The 15,110-nt window shown below is 49.3% G+C and overlaps 1 protein-coding gene across 4 annotated transcripts in view; it reads left to right on the top strand.

The window, feature by feature from the left end:
• Nucleotides 1-2,082: 2,082 nt before the first annotated feature.
• Nucleotides 2,083-15,110, top strand: part of GTF2I (general transcription factor IIi) — a 106,870-nt gene continuing 93,842 nt past the window's right edge. For all 4 annotated transcript variants that reach the window (XM_080829788.1, XM_080829787.1, XM_080829786.1 and 1 more), the window contains exon 1: nucleotides 2,083-2,450. The gene's annotated coding sequence lies outside the window, so the exon portion shown is untranslated. The remainder of the gene's footprint in view (nucleotides 2,451-15,110) is intronic.

Here is a 15,110-nt window from a genome sequence, read left to right as displayed (position 1 = left end):
GCCAAGAACAGTACGGAAGTTACCACCAGTAACTGACAAGGCCGTGAGCCAGGCCTTAAGGAAGACTGTAAAAGTGTATTTGTGACTATAAGACATAAATGTGAGGGTTACAGTCCCCAACAGCAGTAGGCAGAAAAAACGAGTGGGAACCACACACCATTGCATACACCGGTCATTGTCTCGAAAGGGCCAATTCAAAGCCAGCTGAAGCTTGAGGAACTGCTTTAGGACTTAATGGTTTTAGGAATTGCTTCAACCCCAACGAACTTGGAGTTTTTCACGAAGCAGCAGCAAAATTCCACACTGGAGCGTTAAACTCATAGACACCGGGGGCAAATACACTTTTAATGATAACAAGTGTTATCTGGACTAAATGAACCTCTGCCTCTCCAGCTCACTTTCTGACACTCTCCAGATGCGACTCCATGACACCAGGACACCCAGTGAGTCCTTCCTTCGCTGTCCTCAACCTTCCAGGGCAAACACACTCACCGATGCCCACAGCGGCTGAGTGTTTGCCCCAGCAAGGCCGGCTGCTCCTATCAGCTCCACGGCAGACTTCCCCAAAGTTACCTTTGTTCCTTAAAGATCAGTCGGTTGTACGTGCTCCTGGGAATATGCACTTTAATTAAATATTCCAAGATGTTAATGAGATGCGAGTGCAAAAAGAAAACTGTTCTTGGGAAAACGAAGTGAACGCTTTGGAGGGAGACTCGACAAAGGAGAGTCAACGATCGCATGAGGCGGGGACAAAATGCCTGGGAAGAGGTTGTAGGGGAAATCGTGAACATGTGGGGATCGTCTGCCATCACACTGCTCCCGCAGGGATCTTTAAAGTCTCTATCTAATAATAATAAAAAAAATAATAATAAAAACCCGCATGGAAATTCTAGAGGCGGCTGTCTGGGTGCGGTCCATGCAAGAAAGATGGGGAACGCCGGTCGGTGAACGAGGACTCCGAGGGAAGGGCTTGGACCTACATCAAAAGACTGGCTGCTCGGAAAGTTTTCTTTCCAGCGACAAAGGCTGGAAAAAGCGCCGTGGTCGCCACCTACCGAGGAGGAGGGGGTGGGGTGGGGATGGGGGTGGGGGGACGGCCGGCGTGGCCCCCCCCCCCGGTCCCCGCTGGGGACAGGAATCGCGACACCGTTCGGTCTTGTGCTTTTGCAGAACCCCCTAACGACCTCCGGGCTCGAGTTTCGTAAACTTCTGAGTTTCACTTCGGGGAAGAGCCAGGTCTCATCCTTCTCCACATTCTCGAACGCTCATCAAGTTGGAAGAATAACTGGGGGAGTGGAGGGGGGGGGCGGGATGTTCGGTCACATCTCGGCGCGGTTGACCCAACAAAACGAGCAGGCTGCAGGGCAGGTTCTCCGCGCTCGCTCCGTGGCTTCCCCTCAACTTTGCTTCTCCATGACCAGCGAGGGAGCGGGAGGAGAGCCTGGGGGCGGGGGGGGGGTGCGGGTCCATAAAAGCAGGAGCGTCCCCTCCCGTCGCCCGGTCCCAAGTTGGGGCAACCGTCTCCTCCGGCCGCTTTGGGGGCAAGCTTTCAAAACTAACAGAGGAGTTCTTTGTGTCCCGGAGGGTGGTGCAGGGCGGAGGAGGTCCCTTGGCGGAGCACCGAGAGGGGCAGGCCGGCCTGGGGCGCCCCGGCCCTCGCCGCGTCCCGGCCTCGCCATCGGCAGGGAATCTCGGGTGCAAGAGTGAGTGCGAGCCCTGGACGGTGGCTGAGGCCGGCGGCAGCGCCGCACTGAGCAAGCGGGGGCCGCCCCCGGCCTAGAGAGGCGCCCCGCGCCCCGGCTCCCCTCCCCCACCCGGGCGGCCGCGCAGGCCCCAGGTGCAGCCATGTTCTTGCTCCCACCACCCGCGCCTCCATTGACAGTCCTTGCCGGAGAGGGCCGGGCGCTGCGCTCGCCGCGTCCTCGGGTTCGGGGCTCGCCCGCGCGAGGCTTCCTGGGAGTCGTAGTCCGCCGCCCCCGCCGTCGCGTTGGTGGGGACGAACCCGAAACTACAACTCCCGCTGGGCGGCGCTGCGGGTGCGCACGCGCAGCGCGCCTTCGAGGAACAAAAAAAAAAAAAAAAAAAAGAGGAGGAGGAGGAGGGTGAGAGAGAAGCTCGGAGAGCAGAGAAAAGGGGCCACCGATCGCCCCCCCGCTTCCCCGCACGCGCTCTCTAGCTGAGGCCGCCCGCCCGCCGCGGTTACCCCGGCCTCTCCCTCGGTCCCCTGTGATCGGATCTCGGCGCTGAGCGAGGCCCTGCCGGGGCGGCCATGCGGCGGTGACAGGAGCTCGGCCGAGACGCCCGGGCCCCTCGCCCTCTCACCTCCTGCCCGCTCGCCCGCTCGCCTCAGCCCGAAGCTGCTCCGCCGCGGCCGCAGCTCGCGCGCGGCCCACCCTCGCTTCCCTTCGGCTCCCCCAGCCCCGGCGCTGCCTGGAGGCGGCTGCACTCGGGTGAGTCCCTGTCGCCTCAGCCCCCGTCCCCCGCCCCGGTTGCCATCACGAGCAGGGCCTTTATTCGAGACGCGCCCCCTCCGGGGCCTGCCCCGACGGGTGTGGGGGTCGTCGGCGGCCGCTTAGGGGTGGCCGGCACCCCCCCCCCCGCACACACCCCGGACCGCCGGCGTTGGGGGTGGGGCAGGAGCAGCCGCGGTCGCGGGGGACGGCAGTTGCACGCGCGCGCCTGGGTGCGCGTGGGGGAGGGGCGCGCGCGCCGGCGCTGCGTGGGGGGGGCTCACGCGTGAGGCCCGCGCGCGAGCGAGCCTGCGGGCTGCGCATGCCCGGCCGCTGATTGGCCGGCTCGGGCGGTGCGGGTGCGCGCGCGGTGCCAGGCCCGAGCCGTGGGGTCGCGCTCGGCCTGGTGTCTCCGGGGCTCGTGCGCCCGGGCAGCAGACGCGCGCGATTGGCCGGCGGGCGGCCGGGGCGGCGCTGCGGCGCTGCCTGGTAACTGCGGCCGGCGGGCAGGCAGGCGGGCCGGGCCGCGCCGCCCCTCCCAGCCCCCGCTCCTCCCCGCGCCCGCTCCTCCCCGCCCCTGCCCGCGCCCAGGTGGAGCCCGGAGTGGGCTTTGTCCCGGGCCCGGCCGGCGCGCCGTCCCCGCGGGGCCTGTTCTTCGGGGGAAATGGACACAATGACCGGAAGGAAAACCTCGGGCTTCGGGCCCTGGACAGAAGCCGCGCGGATTGCGCCGGCACCCCGACGGGGCTCGGGGAGGGACGAACCTGTCCCCTCCTTCGTGCAAGTTGCGCCCTTCAGTAGAGCGAGTTCTGTGTTCTTTGTCGTGCGGCTCGGCGCTGAGCGGCCGAGGACGTTCCGGTGTCCCGCGCGGCCGGAGCAGTCGCCCGCCGCTGCGGATGCGGGGCTCCGAGCGGACGTCTCCCTTCCTCGCCTTCGGCCGCGCCGCAGACAATGGCTGGACGGGCCCGAGAGCGGAAAAGCCGTGCTCGGGCGCTCGGGAATCCGAAGGGGAAGTTGGTTTGCAAATGAGGGTGCCTCGGGGTACCCTGCGGAGGCCGAGCCTTTCCCCGGGGCTGGGGCCTAGGACGGGGAATAACATTTTATGCGCTACTACGTCTGCATATTTGTTTTGTCAATTTTTTAAGATTTTATTTATTTATTTGACAGAGAGATCATAGGCAGGCAGAGAGAAAAAGGGGGGAAGCAGGCTCTGCGCTGAGCAGAGATCCCGAAGCAGGGCTCGGTCCCAGGACCCTGAGACCATGACCTGAGCGGAAGGCAGAGGCTCAACCCATTGAGTCACCGAGGCGCCCCCTAATCTTTTTTTTTTTTAAGATTTTTGTTTATTTACTTGACAGAGATCACAAGTAGGCAGAGAGGCAGGCAGGGTGGTGGTGGGGGGGAAGCAGGCTCCCTGCCCATCGGTGGAGAGGCTGATGTCAGACTTGATCCCAGGACCCTGAGATCACGACCTAAGCCACCCAGGCGCCCCCGTTTTGTCCATTCTTCAGCCCCAGAGTGGTACCGCCTGGCGCGGAATTTCCCTTTTGCCTCCTTTGGACCTTGGCTCACACCTTTCATCTGGAAGGACTTTTTCTGCAGGCTTTGGGACTCTGTTCTTGCTCGCAGGCAGTCACTGAAAGCCGTCCCTTGCATTGTTGGGTCAGAATTGGTTTCTTCGTGAGGTGTCCCGGTCAGCTTGTGTGCCCCTTCTAGGAGGGTATCTTCAGTTCCCCTGTGTGTTTGGTTCTGCCCCGTGCACTCGCGTCCGCCTAGGTAGTCAGTGGGTAGGAGGGGTAGGGATTAAGCCTTTTCTACCTTTGTCTCCCCTCCCCGTGTACAGATGGTCACAGGGCTTTGCATAGGGGAGTAACAACAGCTAACAGGTGCCCGGCATCCCTCCTGAGCGCTTAACGCGTATTTTCTTATTTAATCCTCAAAACAGCCCCGTGATTCCCCTGTGTCGATGAGGAACAAGTCTAGAGAAGCTGAGTAATTTACTCCTGATTACTCAGCAAGTCAGCCTTACCCCCGGATTTGATCCTAGCGGGTCTGACTCTCAACCCCTAAGCCAGTGAGCACCAGCAACCCCTGGAGGGCTTGTTAAAACACAAGTGCCGGGCCCCACCCGAGTCGTTGGGATTCTGCAGGTCTGGGGTGGCGCCCAGTCATTTGCATGTCTAACTAGTTCACAGGCGGTGCTGCCTGGTTCACTGCAACAAGAGTACTTTGAGAGCCGTTCACCACGGTGCAAAATTCAGTTACGAGTGTAGGAAATTTACTCTAGATTTTCTTTTTTTTTTTTTTAAGATTTTTATTTATTTATTTGACAGAGATCACAAGTAGGCAGGGGTGGGGGGTTGGGTGTGGGAGCAGGCTCCCCACCAGCAGAGAGCTCGATCCCAGGACCCTGGGATCATGACCTGAGCTGAAGGCAGAGGCTTAACCCACTGAGCCACCCGGGTGCCCCTACTCTAGATTTTCATCTCAGGTTTTTGAAGGAGGCATGGATTTAAAAGTACAGGATAAAATTAGAAACCTAAATAATCTTGGCTTTTTTTTCTTTTTTTCTTTTTTTTTTTTAAAGATTTTATTTATTTATTTGACAGATCACAAGTAGGCAGAGAGGCAGGCAGAGAGAGAAGGGAGGAAGCAGGCTCCCTGCTGAGCAGAGAGCCTGATGCGGGCTCGATCCCAGGACCCTGGGTTCATGACCTGAGCTGAAGGCAGAGGCTTTAACCCACTGAGCCACCCAGGCGCCCCTTGGCTTTTTTTTCTACTCTCAATCATTTTGTAATATATTTACAGCACTGGCATTTATTATCTCCTCCCAGAGATGGCTGAAGCATCCTATCGCACCACCGAGTCTAGTCTGGAAATCTGAAAGGCCTGATAGGGCCCGAGCTTGACCCTGAGATGGGGGAGGTGCTGATCTCCTGCAGCCCTGAGTCTCCCTACCCACCTCCTCCTCCCAAGCCCCAGGCACTTCCAGTGGTTTGGTTTATTTAGTTATTTTAATGTAGGTTGTATGCCGAACGGGGGTGGGGGGAGGGGGGGCCCTGAGATCATGAGCGGCGTTCTGCACACTGACTGAGCAGTCAGGCGCCCCCATTTGGTTTACTTTTAAGAATGACTACAAAGGGGTGCCTGGGTGGCTCAGTGGGTTAAGCCTCTGCCTTCGGCTCAGGTCATGATCTCAGGGTCCTGGGATCGAGCCCCACATCAGGCTCTCTGCTCAGTGGGGAGCCTGCTTCCCTCTGTCTCTCTGCCTGCCTCTCTGCCTACCTGAGATCTCTGTCTGTCAAATAAAAGTAAAAAATCTTAAATACTTAAAAAAAAAAAAAGAATGACTACAAAGATGGTCATTAAATTTGTAGGTTCTGAGGTTCTTTTTCTTGGAGCACAAGTCTTGAGAGTTTTGAGTTTATTGTAATGGATTTCTTTCTGGAGAAAGTAACTCAAGTTAGGTAGGAGGAGTGGTCTGTCATTTTTGACGATCCGTGGATGGCTTGTGTGTTCCAAACCAAAGCCTAAAGGACAAGAGCCCTTTCTCCAGGTTGTTATTAAAGGAACCGTAAATACGACACTGAGAAATTACTAAACACTTAACCTTTCCCTTTATTAGTGTTGGCTGGCTTATGCATTGCATTCTACCTGACTCGCTTCTACCATGGTTTCTGCATTGAAAACATGCATTTTTAAATATTGCAGTTCTCTTGGTAACTGTTGTGGTATAATTCACATGAAATTGTTTTGACCGCTGGCTTAAACAGATGCTGATCAAGTGATTTTTATGTATGTCTAAGCGAAAAAAATTTTCTGAAGAGTTGAGAATGCTCTGAGGACGGTATTTCTGCTAGAAATACTGTTTTAGAAATACATTAGAGGCAATTTACCTCAAGAGTAATTGCCAGAAGCTTTATCAGTAGCAATCTACTAATGATCATTGGTAGCATTTTTCTTCAAAAGTTGTATACATTCATTGGGTAAAGCTTATTCATTGTTACTAAGTGCAAGAAAGTTGGAAATGCAGTCAGTCGGTTGGTTATAATTATGAAGTTGAGATTTCTTGTAATCAAGGTGGGTTTTTTTTTTTAAGATTTTATTTATTTATGACAGCGAGAGGGGAAACACAAGCAGGGGGAGCTGGAGAGGGAGAAGCAGGGACCCCGATATGGTGGTCGATCCCAGGACCCTGGGATCCTGACCTGAGCTGAAGGCAGTCGCTTAATGACTGAGCCACCCAGGCGCCCCTCAAGGCAGTTTATTATTATTATTATTTTGAGATTTTACTTATGTATTTGACAGAGAGATCACAGGTAGGCAGAGAGGCAGGCAGAGAGCCTGATGCGGGACTCGATCCCAGAACCCTGGGATCATGACCTGAGCCGAAGGCAGAGGCTTTACCCGCTGAGCCACCCAGGCGCCCCTCAAGGCAGTCTAAGTGGCAACATCCCAGCATGCACAATACTCAGTTGACCAGCGTGTAGCCTGAGGTGACTTGTCTAGGGAATAAAATTGAGAATTAGTATTTAAAGGCTGTAAATACAGTGGAAAAATGATGTGGATAAAACCATCGCAAGTACTGATGGTAGCGTCTTGAAACTCATTTTCCATTTTTTTTTGTCCTTTACCATTCTCCTCTCTCTCGTCTGTGCTTTGCTGGAACTCTCTCACCACGGCAGTTTTCCTGTTTTTGTTTTCTTTTTTTCTCTTTGTTTCTGCAGTCCTTGTCTTTCTACCCTGGCTTGTTCGTGTTTTCTTTCTGGCACTTATTCTTCTGCTTTTTCCACTTTGGCCGAGTGGGAACACAAGAGAAAGTTCGAAAGAGCCAGGGATTTTTCGAGTTGATGGAGAATTGACTCATTGTTCCTTGGTTGTAGCTTGATTGAAAACTGTAGAGGGCTTTTGGGGCACCTGGGGGCTCAATTCATTGAGGGTCTGACTCTTGGTTTCTGCTCAGGTAGTGATCTCAGGGCTCAGGGTTGTGAGATCGAGCCCCACATGGGGCTCAGGATGGAGTCAGCGGAAGGTTTCTCTCTGCTTCTCCCTCCCCCTCTCTCTAAGGAGAGAGAGGTCCTGCTCTCTCTCTAATAAATCTTAAAAAAACAAAAAACCCAAAACTATTGAGGATTTTTAAAGAATTAGTTTATTTAAAATGTAACTTAAGAGGCAAAATGTGTTTATGATTTTGGGAGAAGACTGTGACCTAGACACTGGTTCTGATCCTGCCTCGTGCTCCTTCTGGTCGTTACCTTGAGCAATTCACCTCACCGTTTTGTGCCTCATTTTCCCTGTTAAAAAAAATAGGGATGGTGATGAGAGAACCTTGTTTCTCTTACAGGTTGTTGTGAGGATTGAGTGAAAGACAGTGCTTGGGATGGTATCTGGCCAACAGAAAGCATTCAGTAAAATTGGCCATAAAAGCACTGTGTTGAATACTTTTGAGAAATTGAATTTTCTAAGGAAATAAACATTGTCCCAGTAATACTGACTACAGGGTTCATCTCCCCACACTGAAGAACGTAAGTTCTGGAAAGGCAGGGATTTCTTGGGATTTTTTTCCTTGTAACTGTTGAATTGTTTTGTTTTTGTAGAAGGGCTAAAGGAAATAATGTGGTTCCCTCCCCTCCAAAAAGTTCATGTATGTGATTATATTATAGTACAATTCTACAAACAGAGTAGTGAAGAGTTTGGTTTTATTTAGGGTATCTCCTTCAGATGAGCTGGGAACTTACAAATTTGTGTAATGGAGATGAAACACGTCTACCTTGTGAATAGTGACTTTATCATTGAAAACTAGGCTTCTGGAACTGTTTACTCAACGCGTAAATTCACTGAGTCTACTTTCTGTCTTCAGCCCTCACAGGTTTTAGAGGTAGCAGCCCCTTTCCCTACTGGTGATGTTGGTGATGTATTTGAGATAGAAAGTAGTAAAGGAGTTGAAAGTCGCCATTTCTTGGCTTTTCCAGGGTCATTAAAGAAGGTAAGGAAAGCTTAGCTGTCTTACTTGTGGCCCGGCAGCAAACACATCAGTTACATTATGTCATCGGTAATTTGACAAAGAAGGATGACAGCATGTATTATACCCACGTTATAAGTGAGGAAATAGAAATTGACCCTCGTTCTGGAATGAGTTTGAAAACCGGCTGAACAGTATCAGGAAACCTGTTAGCCTCACTTCTTCCTCCTGTTCCTTCTCGTCCTTTGGGCCACTTGAAGCGTATTTAAGCTTTTTTTTTTTTTTTTTGCTTTTTTTTTTTTAAGCATTTTTTTACTCGGTGACATTAATTACATTCAGAATGTTGTACGATCATCACCACTGTTTCTAAACTCTTTTTGTTTTTCCCCACCCCAAATAGACACTCTGTACCCATTAAGCAATAACTCACCATTTCTCCTCTCCCCCAGCCTCTGGTAACCTCTAATACACTTCCCGTATCCATGAATTTGCCAATTTTATTCTTTATTACTTACTTACTTGTAGATTTATTCATTCGTTTGTTTATTTTTAAGATTTTATTTATTTATTTGACAGAGATCACAAGTAGGCAGAGAGGCAGACAGAGAGAGGAGGAAGCAGGCTCCCCGCTGAGCAGAGAGCCCGATGTGGGACTCGATCCCAGGACCCTGGGATCATGACTTGAGCTGAAGGCAGAGGCCCAACCCACTGAGCCACCCAGGCGCCCCTATTCATTTATTTTTAAGTAGGCTGTGTGTCTAACATGGGCTTGAACTCACAACCCTGAGTTAAGAGTAACAAGTTCCTTCCCCCCCCCCCCAAGATTTTATTTATTTATTTGACACAGAGAGAGAGATCACAAGCAGGCAGAGAGGCAGGCAGAGAGAGAGGGGGAGAAGCAGGCTCCCTGCCAAGCAGAGAGCCCGATGCGGGTCTCGATCCCAGGACCCTGAGACCATGACCTGAGCCGAAGGCAGAGGCTCAACCAACTGAGCCAGCCACGGGCCCCTTGCCTGTCTTTTTTAAAGTGGAATCATGCCATGTTTGTCATTTTGTGTCTGGTTTATTTCACGTAGCACATCGTTTCCAGGCTCATCTGTGTTGTGGCCTGTGTCTGAACTCCACTCCTCTCTACGGCTGAAGAGTGTTGCACCACGAAGTGTCCAGCGTTTTATTGGTGCTTTCATCTGTTGGTGGACACTTACATTGCTTCTGCCTTTGGGCTGCTGTGGACGTTGGTTCACCAGTGTGTTCCGGAGCCTGTTCTCGGATCTTCTGTGTGTATACTCAGGAGTGGGATTGCTGGATCACTGCTTTTCTGTGTAATGCTTTTTTCTGGAGCAGAAGAATTTGGATAGATCTGAACAAAAGTCCCCAAAGTGTAGAAAACCCATGGAAATAGCACTTGTCCCCTTTGTAAAGAATAAATTTGTGTCTGCTATCTCCACCATGAACACTTCTTTCTTTCAAGTGGTTCCTCATTGTGATTAAAAAAAAAGTTTCAAAATATGCATACCACAGAACTGGACCATTTTTCATTTATAGTTTACTTATATTTAGCGTATTGTTAATTATTATGATAGCTACATAATACTTGCAATGAAGATACTACAGAGAAATCATATCAGTAATCATTTTAACCATTTTTATATTTTTAAAACTTTTTTTTTTTTAAGTAGGTTCCATGCCCAATATGGGGCTCAAACTCATGACCGTGAGATCAGGAGTTACTTGCGCTACTGACTGAGGGGACCAGGTGCCCATTTTAATCATTTCTAAGTGCATGGTTCAGGAGGATTAGGTACAATCCCATATGTTGTTGGGACCATCACATCTCACAGGACCTTTTCTTTTCTTTCTTTCTTTCTTTCTTTTTTTTTCCTTTAAGCTTTATTTGAGAGAGAGAGAGCCGGGGGAGGAGTGGAGGGAGGACAAGCAAACGCCCTGCTGAGCGTAAAGCCGGCTCGGTCCCACAACCCTGAGATCATGACCTGAGCCAAAACCAAGAGTCTGCGCCACCCAGGCATCCCTGGGACTTTTTCATCTTCCTAACCTGAAACTGCCTCTTAAAAACAGTCTAGGTTTCCCCTTACCCCAGCCCCTTGCACCCACTGTTCTACTTTCTGCCTGTGATTTGATGATTTCAGGGACTGCATAAGTATAGTATTTGTCCTTCCCTGACTGGTTTGCTTCGCTTAGCATGTCTTCAAGGTTCATCCATGTTACAGGATGTGTCAGAATGTTCTTCCTTTTTAATTTAATTTTTTAAGATTTTATTTATTTATTTGGTAGAGCGTGAACGAGAGCGCATGAGTGGGGGAGAGGGGCAGAGGGAGAGGGAGCTGAGCAGGGAGCCCGATGCGGGGCTTGATCCCAGAACCCTGGGATTATGACCTGAGCCAAAGGCAGATGCTTAACTGACGGAGCCACCCAGGCGCCTCTGTCCTTCCTTTTTAAATTCTTATAGTGGTTTTTGGATTCTTGAAGTTTTTTTATAGTGTGACCAAAGAAATAATTTTTTGAAACTACTGTATCGATTATATTATAGTGTAATTGTAGAAGCAGAGAGGAGTGAAGAGTTCTATCCAGTTTAGGTGTTTGGTTAAAGGGAGCCCTGTTAGGCAGAGCGTGTGAAGGTTGCTGATCCTGTGGGTCTTACCGCTTTGAGGATAGCTGTTGGATTTGAATTCCATTTGCATATGTAGTCTGTAGCTTAGTATTTTTTACAGTAAGTTAATTATTTTCTGGGGCCTGGTTGGCTCAGTCGGTCAGGTGTCCGTCTCTAGATCTCAGCTCAAGTCTTGAACCTCAGGCTCATGAGTTCATGCTCTGCTTTGGGCTCCACACTGGGTATGGAGCCTACTTTAAAAAGTTATTTTTATCATGTCGATTGCTTCTGCAAAGCTTTTAGAATACTTTTTCTAGGGTATGTTGTGAAATAGTGGGGTAGTCACTTGACTAGATACTCACTTTTTGAGTCTCCTTATTTCATAGTTTTCCCTTTATTTATAGCCTTATCTGTAGGAAGAACTTTTTTTTTTAACAATGGTATTTAAGAACCCACTTTTTTTTTTTTAAGATTTTATTTATTTATTTGACAGACAGAGATCACAATTAGGCAGAAAGGCAGGCAGAGAGAGAGGAAGGGAAGCAGGCTCCCCGCTGAGCAGAGAGCCTGATGCGGGGTTCTATCCCAGGACCCTGGATCATGACCTGAGCCGAAGGCAGAGGCTTTAACCCACTGAGCCACCCAGGCGCCCCAAGAACCCACTTTTTAAAATAGTTTTTTAAAGAATTTTTTTTAAAGATGTATTTATTTGAGAGAGAGAGAGCATGAGCATGAGCAAGCAGGGGGAAGGGGCAGAGGGAGAGGGAGAAGCAGGCTCCCCATCTGAGCAGGGAGCCTGACTTTAGGGTTCGATCCCAGCCCTGAGATCATGACCTGAGTCGAAGGCAGATGCTCAACCGACTAAGCCCCCCAAGTGCCCCAGAACAGTTTTCTTACACCAGCAGAATGAGTGGCTGAGCTGTTCACTGTTCGTCTGTATTTATGCTTTGGGGGAGAAGGAGTCCCTTATGCTTCTGGAGCAGTACCTACTCACCCCGCATGTTGAGGGCCGGCTGGGTGTTAGTTCTGCGAAGCCTCGGGACCCAACCTATTTCTTGAAGGATACTGGTCTGGGCAGATTATGTTGTTGAGAGCTTCAGGATAAAGACTCTTCAGTTGAGTGTGTAAGTTTACTCTAGGTTCTTTGTTTTAGATATTTGGGGTAAGGTGACTTTAAAATTAAATCTAAAGCAATTTTTGAGGACCACATTTGATCTAAATACATGCATGGTGTATTTATGTGTTTAAGATTTATTTATTTATTTGAGAGGGACAGTGTTCCCCAATAAAGTTGGGGAAAATAAATGGGGAAAAAAGCAGTGGTTTATTTTGACACTTTTCTCATTAGTTTTCCTGCCCCATCAGATAATAGGTTATTTTATTTAGTGGTAATTAAAGCAACTAGTTGGGAAATCTTCATTTTATCACTGTTAGATTTGGAGAGTTTATATGCAAATAAATAGGTACATATGTGTTTGGAAAGTAACTATTTGAGTGAAATTTAAATTAAAAAAAATTTTTTTTTTTAAGATTTTATTTATTTATTTGACAGACAGAGATCACAAGTAGGCAGAGGCAGGCAGAGAGAGAGGAGAAAGCAGGCTCTCCACGGAGCAGAGAGCCCGATGCGGGGCTCGATCCCAGGACCCTGGGATTGTGACCTGAGCTGAAGGCAGAGGCTTAACTCACTGAGCCACCCAGGCGCCCCTAAAAATTTTTTTTAATAAGTTATTTGACAGAGGTCACAAGTAGGTAGAGAGGCAAGTGGGGGCGGGGAAAGCAGGCTCCCCACTGAGCAGAGTCAGATGCTGGGGCTGGATCCCAGGACCCTGAGATCATGACCCGAGGCTTTAATCCACTGAGCCACTCAGGCGCCCTGAAATTTAAATTTTTAAATGGTTAATTTACTGAATGCTTGTGTGAAACACCGGCAGGTACTTTAACTTACAGTCTGATAACTTTGTGAGGTAAATACACATACTGTTGTCATTTTCCAGAGTAGTAAGTTTGGGGTTCAAGAATCCCAAGGTCAGTCATATCTAGTACTGGAGCTAGAACTTGAATTCAGAACTTTGGTCTGATTCCAAACTTGGTGTTCACGATAGCTTTGCCCTGTGGCCTGCCGTCTGTGAACAGTGCATTGAGCAAAAATAAAGATGGGACTTCGTAGGTCATAGTTACTGATTTTCATTTTCCTCTTCCCATTCATGCAGAGTTAGAAAAAGAACACTGAACCACCTTTCCCAGTCCTAAGTAATTTTTTTTCCTAAATAATTTTTAAATTTGTAATAAGGTCAAAGGGATACATTCTTAGTGTATTGGTAGAGCCAGATCTGGACTGTCAATTTAAAAGGATAATCTGTGCATTTGCAAACATTTTCTCTTAAACTCTAGTGCCAAGAAAAGTTGCCGATCTTCCTGAACAGCTGATAAGGTGCTTTTTTGGTTGTTTTTCAAGGACATTGCTTTGGCCACTTGGGTTCAGGACTGAACGTGGGATCATCAGCGGGGCAGATCCTCTTTCCCTGGCTTCATTTTATTTTGTAATTCTTCCTTTCACCTGTCTTTTTTTAAAAAAGAAAATGTAGCTATTTTTGTTAGGTATCTCAACATGTTTTTTAAAATGTGGTGGAGAAGGGTGTAAAGTTTTAGGCATAAATATAGCCATTACAGGTCATTTCAAATCTTAACCTTCCAAATGTATTTTGTTTCTTCTTGAGAGCGCTTGGGTTTTACTGACATGATTACCAGCTTTATTGCAGCAGGTAGAAATGAAGAATTAAACATCTTAAAATGTAAGCAGAGTCAGCCATCAAAACTTAAAAACCTTGACTTAAAAATCCATCTTGAGGGAACGCCTGGGTGGCTCAGTTGGTTAAGCGGCTGCCTTCGGCTCAGGTCATGATCCCAGGGTCCTGGGATCGAGTCCCACATCGGGCTCCTTGCTCAGCGGGAGCCTGCTTCTCCCTCTGCCTCTGCCTGCCACTGTCTGCCTGTGCTCACTCTGACAAATAAATAAATAAAATCTTTAAAAAAAAAATCCATCTTGAGCAGTGGTTCATCTTAGGGATTTCTGATTTTATTTCTAAAATAAAAGAGAGAGGGAGCACAAGCAGGGGGAGTGGAAGAGGGAGAAGCAGGTTTCCCGGTGAGCAGGGAGCCCAATATGGGGCTCGATCCCATGACCCTCATGACTTGAGCCAAAGGCAGATGCTTATCGACTGAGTGACCCAGACAGTTCCCTGGGATCAAATTATTGATTACACTTTCTGACTTAGGCATTTTAGCCAGCGAGCTACTATCTGAGAGCCTTCATTGTGGCTAGGTTCTAGTATTGAGGGGAAAACATCCGCCAGAAGTTTAGGATTCATTGTTGAGTTCAGCACATGTGTCAAGAGTACTTACTATGTGCCAGGCACTGTGTTAGTGCTGGAGTGGCAGGACTCCTCCTCCCACCCCAGTCTAGTGCAGAGACACATGGTCAGTAACAAATACTGGCCAAATAAAAAGCCCCAGGTTTGGGGCACCTGGGTGGCTCGGTGGGTTAAGCCTCTGCCTTCAGCTCAGGTCATGATCCCAGGGTCCTGGGATCGAGTCCCGCATCGGGCTCTCTGCTCAGTGGGGAGCCTGCTTACTCCTCTCTCTGCCTGCCTCTCTGCCTACTTGTGATCTCTGTCTGTCAAATAAATAAATAAAATCTTAAAAAAAAAAAAAGCCCCCCATTTACCAGTTGTGTGCAGTCTTATAGAGAAGTTTGATAACCCTTCAAGTGTAGTATGTGTGCTTTCACGTCTAGGCTTATTTACCTTCATGAATTTCTAGTCACTCCCTCCTTCAAATGCAGAAAGAAAAATAGCCCATTTCCAGTTTTATTTAGCTAATAGAGACATATTGTAATCAGTAATTTACTGTTTAACCTCCTTTGCCTTTCTCCCCGTTCTGACGTTCTTCCTACCTTCGACAGCAAAAGCAGCAAGACTTCGGGACGCCTGGGTGGCTCAGTGGGTTACACCTCTGCCTTCGGCTCGGGTCATGATCTCGGGGTCCTGGGATCGAGCCCTGCATCGGGCTCCCTGCTTCCCCCTCTCTC

Source organism: Martes martes (genome assembly GCF_963455335.1).
Source record: "Martes martes genome assembly, chromosome: 18".
Lineage (NCBI taxonomy): Eukaryota > Metazoa > Chordata > Mammalia > Carnivora > Mustelidae > Martes > Martes martes.
This window is presented reverse-complemented; position numbering and strand designations above follow the sequence as displayed.